Below are 9,953 nucleotides of genomic sequence, written 5' to 3' on the forward strand. Positions count from 1 at the left end.
TAGTTATTTAAATATATTCAAATGAGCCAAGAGTTGCTTATATCGCAAAAAAAGTCTAATAATCACGAACTTATGGTAATATTTGCTTACATAGGATTGCATAGATTAACATTAAACACAAGCCAAATATATTAGCTGAATGACTAATGAATCTAGTAAATGCTCCAGTTTTCTTTCGGAAAACCCTAATTCATAGCGAATTGTTTCGCCTACACGCTAGGAATTCATCGAAAATTCAGTGTCTAATGCAGATGTCTTACAATATCGGCAATATACATTCCAATGTTCAAAACGAGTGTCTTAAAATATATATTTTGATTTTCAATACAAGTATCTTACAAAATACAATTGGATATCCAATACAAGTGTCGTACAAAATACAAATGGATATCCAATACAAGTGTCGTACAAAATACAATTGGATATCCAATACAAGTGTCGTACAAAATACAATTGGATATCCAATACAAGTGTCGTACAAAATACAATTGGATATCCAATACAAGTGTCGTACAAAATACAATTGGATATCCAATACAAGTGTCGTACAAAATACAATTGGATATCCAATACAAGTGTCGTACAAAATACAATTGGATATCCAATACAAGTGTCTTACAATATACAATTGGATATCCAATACAAGTATCTTACAAAATACAATTGGATATCCAATACAAGTGTCGTACAAAATACAATTGGATATCCAATACAAGTATCGTACAAAATACAAATGGATATCCAATACAAGTGTCGTACAAAATACAATTGGATATCCAATAAAAGTGTCGTACAATATACAATTGGATATCCAATACAAGTGTCTTACAAAATACAATTGGATATCCAATACAAGTGTCGTACAATATACAATTGGATATCCAATACAAGTGTCGTACAAAATACAAATGGATATCCAATACAAGTGTCGTACAAAATACAATTGGATATCCAACACAAGTGTCTTACAAAATACAATTGGATATCCAGAACAAGTGTCTTACAATATACAATTGGATATCCATTACAAGTATCTTACAAAATACAATTGGATATCCAATACAAGTGTCGTACAAAATACAATTGGATATCCAATACAAGTATCTTACAAAATACAATTGGATATTCAATACAAGTGTCGTACAAAATACAATTGGATATCCAATACAAGTGTCGTACAAAATACAATTGGATATCCAATACAAGTGTCGTACAAAATACAATTGGATATTCAATACAAGTGTCGTACAAAATACAATTGGATATCCAATAAAAGTGTCGTACAATATACAATTGGATATCCAATACGAGTGTCTTACAAAATACAATTGGATATCCAACACAAGTGTCTTACAAAATACAATTGGATATCCAGAACAAGTGTCTTACAATATACAATTGGATATCCATTACAAGTATCTTACAAAATACAATTGGATATCCAATACAAGTGTCTTACAAAATACAATTGGATATCCAGAACAAGTGTCTTACAATATACAATTGGATATCCAATACAAGTATCTTACAAAATACAATTGGATATCCAATACAAGTGTCTTACAAAATACAATTGGATATCCAGAACAAGTGTCTTACAATATACAATTGGATATCCAATACGAGTGTCGTACAATATACAATTGGATATCCAATACATGTGTTTTACAAAATACAATTGGATATCCAATACAAGTGTCTTACAAAATACAATTGGATATCCAGAACAAGTGTCCTACAATATACAATTGGATATCCAATACGAGTGTCTTACAAAATACAATTGGATATCCAATACATGTGTTTTACAAAATACAATTGGATATCCATTACAAGTGTCTTACAAAATACAATTGGATATCCAATACAAGTGTCTTATAAAATACAATTGGATATCCAGAACAAGTGTCTTACAATATACAATTGGATATCCAATACAAGTATCTTACAGAATACAATAGGATATCCAATACAAGTGTCTTACAAAATACAATAGGATATCCAATACATGTGTTTTACAAAATACTATTGGATATCCAGAACAAGTGTCTTACAATATACAATTGGATATCCATTACAAGTATTTTACAAAATACAATTGGATATCCAGAACAAGTGTCTTACAATATACAATTGGATATCCATTACAAGTATTTTACAAAATACAATTGGATATTCAGAACAAGTGTCTTACAATATACAATTGGATATCCAATACAAGTATCTTACAAAATACAATAGGATATCCAATACATGTGTTTTACAAAATACAATTGGATATCCAATACAAGTGTCGTACAAAATACAATTGGATATCCAATACAAGTGTCTTACAAAATACAATTGGATATCAAATACAAGTGTTTTACAAAATACTATTACTATAAACTATTCCATTAACAATCACGTTTCTTGAAAGAAGAGTAACAAGGAATTAACAAATTTATTGAAATAAATAATGACAACCACCAAAAAAATGTGATTTATAACATTACTATTTCACAATACCCATAGATCTGGAAAATAATTCTTTAGTCATTAATTAAGTAAAATGATTAATGATCAGCGCGATATCGTTTGTCTGTATTGATGAACAGAGTTTGTCACGATTTGACCTCAGTTGGAAAGTGCACGTTATGAGTTGAACAATAAATCGGTACACTAATATATGTTTCAAACTCATTCTATTAACCTGCTTAAAGTCTCACGTATATCGTGATTTATGTTTTAACTATTGCTCAATCCCGGTCTTATCGTTTCACGTGACCCCAATGCCCCAACCAATCAATGTTGATAATTTTTATAAAATGATTAATGGCAGAGCGTTTCTTTTTTTGAAGAATGATTCATCCTCCTACAAATGTATGTGAACCACTAATCCATCAAATGCGTTATATACGTTTTTATAAAACCTGCACATGTTTGTTTCATTCATCATTTTACTTCATGTATCACTGTGTAAACTGAATAGCATGTTTGTAATCAATATTAATTTCCCAATTGACAACCTCTCCAATTAATTGAGTCTATATGAACATATTGCTCTGCTCCCCATTCCAGGTTTTGATAAATTGATCTCTGAAACAGATAAACCACTTCACCTGATTGACAGTAATCATAAAACAATAAATAATTGATTGTCGATACTTTTTCGATAAAATTCCGGCGTTGTTGTGAAATGTTATTCATTTAATAATACAACACCCCACTGTCAGTACATGTAAGAGAAGAGCTATGGTTACTGTCGGCCAGTCTGTGTGTTTGTGTGTATGTATGTATGTATATTAAATTCATTTTCAGAACCAAGGATGACAAATTGTGTTGGCACTACTTATGTCACCATTTAAGACTCTTGCTCCCATCATTGATTCTTGTTAACCTATTTCTTAGAGATGAAAATGACATTACAATTAATAAAACTAACAACAGCACTGCAAAAAAAAAACAATAGCCAAAAACATGGTATTTATTTATATTACTCATCAAATTCATAATATTCACGGAGGTAACTACTAGTATATACTAGTAACTCCGTAGTACTAGTATACTATTAACTGTGAATGACGGCAATGTATGTTTATTTTACATTGCGAAGTAAGAACTATAAATGTGGATACAGTTAGCAGTTCAAAACTGATATCGATGTGAACACAATTTGCATCTTGGTTAAAAGCAATATAAGTAGTCTCGTGGTTTATCTGTACTTTTTTCGAGATCCATTATTCAGCATGTAGCACCAACAGAAATCACCAAGTAATTCTGACACTGTTATTTTCAGCAAGAATCATCTCATCCAAGAACAAAAGAAAATCTGCGTCTACTTTCATGATTGTTATTCACTGATAACTATTAAAAAAAATTTTAACAAATTTCATGATTAGTAAGAAGTTGATGACCAATATAATGGCGATGTGGATTGGTTGCCATGGAGACAGAGACTCTTGGATTGATTCTTCAGCATTGTTTCGTTTCTGATTTGTTATTCAATAATCATTTTGTTTAATTTTTCTCTAAGAATCTGGAAGATTATGTCTATAGGCTTAAGATGTGTTGTCATCAATATGCATAATAATATGTTTTTATTTATATTTTTATTATTTAATGAACGTAGCCTGGTAAACCTGTAAGTCTTCCTCCAATTTGTATATACGTTAGAAATGTATCTATAATATATATATGGCGTATGCAATGCTAATCCACTTGAAAGTTACAGATCAAGTTGCATACGAGGCTCGTACTAACTAGGATCGTGTTCCAGGTTTAAATTCTGGAACATGCGAGTTGATTAAAATAATTTGTTACGTTGCAAGTCAAGTCACATCCGAGTTCCGTTGCATGTTACTCACCATCCTTCTAGTTTCTCCTGGACTACGTTCGTTACACGATATTTCGAACCATCTTTCTGCAACAGTAAGTGTAGCTTACTGAGGTACGCGTCTGCTTACAGTGGCGAGGCGCTTTGCCAGGGTCGCACGTTCCACTCCCCTGTAGCTAGTTTATGTGTTCGTAAAAGACTTGTAATCACACATGTTTGTGATATGATAGTTATTTTTAATGGTACATACACTTCGTTAATTGTACTTCATTTTATGAATAAATACACCAGATGTTACCATTAGTAGTTTAAATGTGTATTGTCTAGTCTGACAAATGTTTACAACAGAATGTTGGGCGGCAGCTGTGTGTACGACAGTGTTCAATAGATGTGAGTAATATAGTATTGATTCTTTTGTTATTCCAAAAGCTCGTGTTTTACTTGAATTTACCATATAAATTGAATCAACGTCAGCTCTATCCGCCATTTTGTATTTTCATTGGAGACATGCGCAGTGGAACACATACAAACTCACGCGCGCGCGCACACACACACACTTTAAAAATTCTTTCAAATCGGATGAGTGATTTTGTGAACATAACCACTTATATCTTTTACCCTCTGCAGGTTTTCTTGTCATTTACAGAGTATCTGTTCAAGCTTAATAAGACACATACTTCCCTAGCAACAGTTAAATCGGTTTCTTCCAAATAGAAACGGTTGCTAGAGAGTATACTAAAAGTAAAATTTATTTATTTCTGTGCTTACTGGAGATAACTGTTTTGTGTATTTTCAGAAATTGTCCAAACTGCTTTATAAGCCAAAATCTTTTTTTCAGAGAAAGTAACAAGATCACCTGCGTTTATAAGAAAACAGACTTGATCCATCAATTTGGGCTTCATGCGATTCTTTGTGTCAAAAAGGGGGTCATTGGTGAATAAAATCAGTTAACGCTGAACTAAAATTCTAGAGCCCTGCGTTCTGCATGAATGCGATTTAAATAACTCAGTTAAATCTCTATTATTTGTGTTATTATATTTATAGTGTTGTACATATTGCTCTTAATAGCATGTTTAGTAGAATGTATGTGGAGTATTCAGTGTTGTGGTTTAGGTTGTGTTAAAGCGGAGGGATCGTCACCTGAGTCCCAACAACGATAAAAACGTGTGCTTAAAACGCAAAGGCTCACGGGTGAACGCTTGTTTGTAAACAATGACACGCTATGGCCAGTGCACGCGAGGGTGATGACACGTCCGCCTTAAAGAGAAATGATCTTTCTCAACACCTACAAGTTAAGGCGGGGGAGTCGTCATATACGCATGCGGAAGACGACCATAGTGTCGTTGTCTGCAAGCAAGCGTGTGCCAGTGCGCAGATGACGACCAGTCTTTAAAGCGAATTTTTGTCAGTGAAAGAGACTGGTGGGAACTAGACGTGAAAGCGAAAGCGCTAATTTAGCCGACCTTTCATTTTTAGTGTCTTCAAAAAATGATGTACAATTATGTTATTAAAAAAACACACCGGAGTTTAGGTTCTCGTACATTGTACGCTTCAGCATATATTGTCCGCGATTATTTGTTTTGTGTTTTCATTGGTCAGGTCGAGTTGACAGTGATCACACGCAGTTAGCGCGCAGGTACCGTGCATGGGCTTTACTTGTTTTGGTAACCTCGTCAAATCACAGACATACACGCACATCGCAAGGTAGGATGCCGAATAAATTTTGCCAAAAAAACAACAAAAAAAAACAAAACAAAAAAACGTGCACTTTAAAGTCCATCATGTAATAACGAGCCTGCAGTTGTAAAGGAAATAACTTACCCGTGGGAAAGAACGTTTTAAAGGATAATGATTATTATAGGCCAAACGCCTAAAGGACGTGCATTTATTACGTGTGCAATATTTCCATGGGAACAGGTTACTGCGCCACACTCTGCAAACAAACCACAAATACTACACTCACTGCAAAAGAGCTATACACTAAATCTACTAAAAATATGAAAATTTGAAAAAATTTAAACTTAAACTTGTTTCTATATATCTACAACATTTACTAATGTATTATTAGTGACATTGCTTATATTTCCGAATCGCTTACATTCGTTCAAGTGTGCACGGCCTTGAAATATTGATTTGTTCTACGTGGCTAAGCGATTAACCAAGTCTGAGATCTTATGCATATTTATTATTCAAATTTTGCAAACACTACCATTTTTTTTTACTAACTATTATTTATTTGCTGACCCTTGACCCCTAAAATCAAAATGGCGACCTGGATGACAGAAACATTGTCTAGCTTTGTCATATTTATTATTCAAATTAAAGATAACAATTTGACGTCAACATAACATAACAAACTGTATTTTATTTCATCACATAACATTTTTTAGAGGAAAACATTGCCCCAGTAAAATATAATATCGCATTCTGAAATAAAAACAATCTCCGCATATGCTATGATGCGCATATTGATGTGTATATAATCAAATCTAACACAATTATTTCTTTCATAATTTTGTATTTTTTTTGCAGCGTTACATATTTTATATTTTCCACACTATTGTATTGTCTATACAATCGTTTCATCCACACGTCTGTGTTTCAACAGATTGTCGTGAAATGGTAATGTATTTAACAGATTCTAGAAGTAGAATATTTTACGTGTTGCACGGTACTTATGACAGAACGGACTTGAATCACAGTAATTGCATGACAACTGCTACTGCAGGTAGATACTCCATCAATACCTGTATTAGGCACACATATGTAAATGAAACTTGTAATTATAATGTAATCAATGATTGTAAAATTTAAATCATTGTTTTCATACAATAATTGCATGAAAAAGCCACTTGTGAGCTGGGTCGCCATATTCAAACAAAACATTTTAAAACAATGGCGTCAATATCTGTACTGAAGATTTCTGGTGTACATACACTTAAGGTAGAGATGCAGTTTATTTGGCTTGCTTTTTAATTGAGTAATTAGACAATGAAGATGGTATTATATATCCAACATGTTATATATTTTCTGAAAGCTTATTATACAAACTTTGTAAAACTTGTTTTTATTTTAAATATCCAGAATGCGTTTTTGATTTTGGGTCAAAAATATGCTTTTTTGGACAAAAGTGGTTTAAAAAAAATTAGCTTAAAAACTTCAAGTCCGTTTGTGGGTAAAATTACATCACTGGATACCTTGGTATACTACTAATTCAAATGCGTCCACTCATCTCTCTAACGGCTTTCAAAGTCGCACAGCATGACCTCAAAGTTCACTCTTTTCTATTTTTGCATAATTTATATATCCATGTTAATTGCGGACTTGTTATTTTTGTTCCACTCGCCGTAATAAACTGTCCGGACGCATTTTGAAGGGGGAACACCTTGTCAATAATGTGTGAAAATTTCGAGGCAAATGGCCAAAGCGTCTATCAGCTATTTTAATTTAAAACCCAAGAATTCACCAAAAATAGAAGACGAGAAAAAGGCTAATTTGCATATTTGCGCGTTAAACCGGGAATTACTGCTTTGTCATACTTTGTCATACTTTCTAGACTATTGAAATTGAAAGTTAACCTATAGACATAGACATTTTGTGTAAAATCGTTGGACCAGAACAACTGCTCTTGAATTTATAAATCAGAAACACGTCATTCATACCAGTGTTTTGATGGGGTCGGTAAAAACACGTGGCAATGCCCAGTAAATATGACGTAATCTCATGAATTATTAAACAGGGAGCGGTCCTAGGAAGGTGACCTTTTATCACGATCAAAACATCATGGCTTCTCTTCGATGTATTTTCAATAAAAAATCTACGAGTATTTCAGAGCCTATGGTTTACCGTGAAGAGTACAAAGTGGGATATTAAATTATTTATCCTTGATGATTTTATGTAGTACAAATGTATTGAGAACCAACTCCAGGAAGCGAACGCACAATAATAAATAATCGCGTAATCCTAGAATCGAAACACGAGGCACAGAAGTTTTGTTCATCGTTTCCAATCCCATTTTTCCCAGTGCAACATATTTGTTAAAAGAAATATTTGAATCCTGTTCGTTTTTTAAGGAGGCACTTTTTTATTTTTTCCGATTTTGGCAACGCCTTATTCAGGGATTTTCTAAGACAGTCGCAGACAATCAGCGCACGGATGTACGTACAAAACATGCTGTTGTACTACCGGCGACGGTCGCCTGCAAGAAGAGAGCTCCAGCTCCTAACGTACAAGTTTTAAAATTTCGACCGGTTTTAAATAATTAGTGTTGGAAATCTGACATGTTTTAAGAGTGCAAAATTAAGGTGCATTTTCGAGCGGTCGAATTTTTCTGAATAGAAATCGGCAAATGAAAAAAATAGGAGTGTGAAACAGTGTGCTTTGTTCAAGTTAGTTTAACAAAAATGGAATGTCCGTCAAATTGACGTAAACTTACCCATTTTTCACGGAAAAAGCAAAGGTCGTGGCCGAGTTGCAGGCTAAAAAACTCAAAAGTCAAAACAACTTCATCAATCAGTATTATGACAAGGAAAACAAAACATCAGACGCGGAGAAGCGGTCAGCGCGTCAAAAGAGTTGTTACCGTAATGTATCAAGTTACCTCTCTCTGTGACTTATTTTTCATTGAAATTATTTGGTTGTTTTCAATTAATTTTAGCGTACCTCTGCAATTTATTTTAGCATTGTCAGTTGTTTGCTTCATTGAATTAAACGGAGTTCGTCCGGTTGCAAACAAAGCTGTCTCGCACCACCTAGCAAAACTTGCGAATGATCGAAGTACAGGTACCCATTGGACAAAAGATACACAAAAGTTTGTATCTCCCCGACCCAGTGCAATATATCCGGTTAGAATCAAAGCTCACGTGTCCCTTATTTGAGGGACCAGATTCTGCCGTAAAGTCGGGATGAGATTTAGAAAAATAAATAAAATGGGACTTTTAAGGTGTATTTTGGCGTCATTTTCGGACATTTCAATCATTTCTGATGCCTAAAATAGAGTCTAAGTTTTACCGTAGTCATTGACGCCTATTCAAGAGTATGATGTTTATTGTGACTAGCGTGAATGGGTAAGCTTCGTTTCGACAATGAGCAGTTATCACTGTAAACAATGTTAAATTATTCTTCACATGCTCAGTTTATTTTTTGAGAACAATTATTTAAAAATAAAATCTCTCAGTCAATCAGAAACTCGGATTCATGCCTTCAGGGAAAGCCATGTTTGGACGCTCACATCGATTTTGTTTTTCGTTCGGTGGGCTGATGCCTTCAGTGTAGCTTTTGCCTCTTCCGACATACAAATCATCTGAATCTTCTTTCTACCTCTCTTTCTTTTCACACCACGCATAATGTATTGATAAAAATTAGGAAAAAACGCTGAGGAAATATAATGTTTGGTTTGCTAGCGAGCGAGAACTGATTTGAGAATAATTGCACATGCGCGTGAATTGAATAAACTATGACCCGTACAATTTCGATTTGCATATTGTCAATCAAAGGTCCTGTTATTTGGTTACTCATGCAAATTAGGCAATTGGACATAAACATTGCCACGTGTGAGTGTTTTTTTATTTTTAACCAGAAAATAAACAGCAATTTTAACGGTGTTCCAATAAGAATTCATTGGTCAAATTTTCACAGA

This window comes from Saccoglossus kowalevskii, chromosome 15 (assembly GCF_978046115.1).
Source record: "Saccoglossus kowalevskii chromosome 15, keSacKowa6.1, whole genome shotgun sequence".
Taxonomy (NCBI): domain Eukaryota; kingdom Metazoa; phylum Hemichordata; class Enteropneusta; family Harrimaniidae; genus Saccoglossus; species Saccoglossus kowalevskii.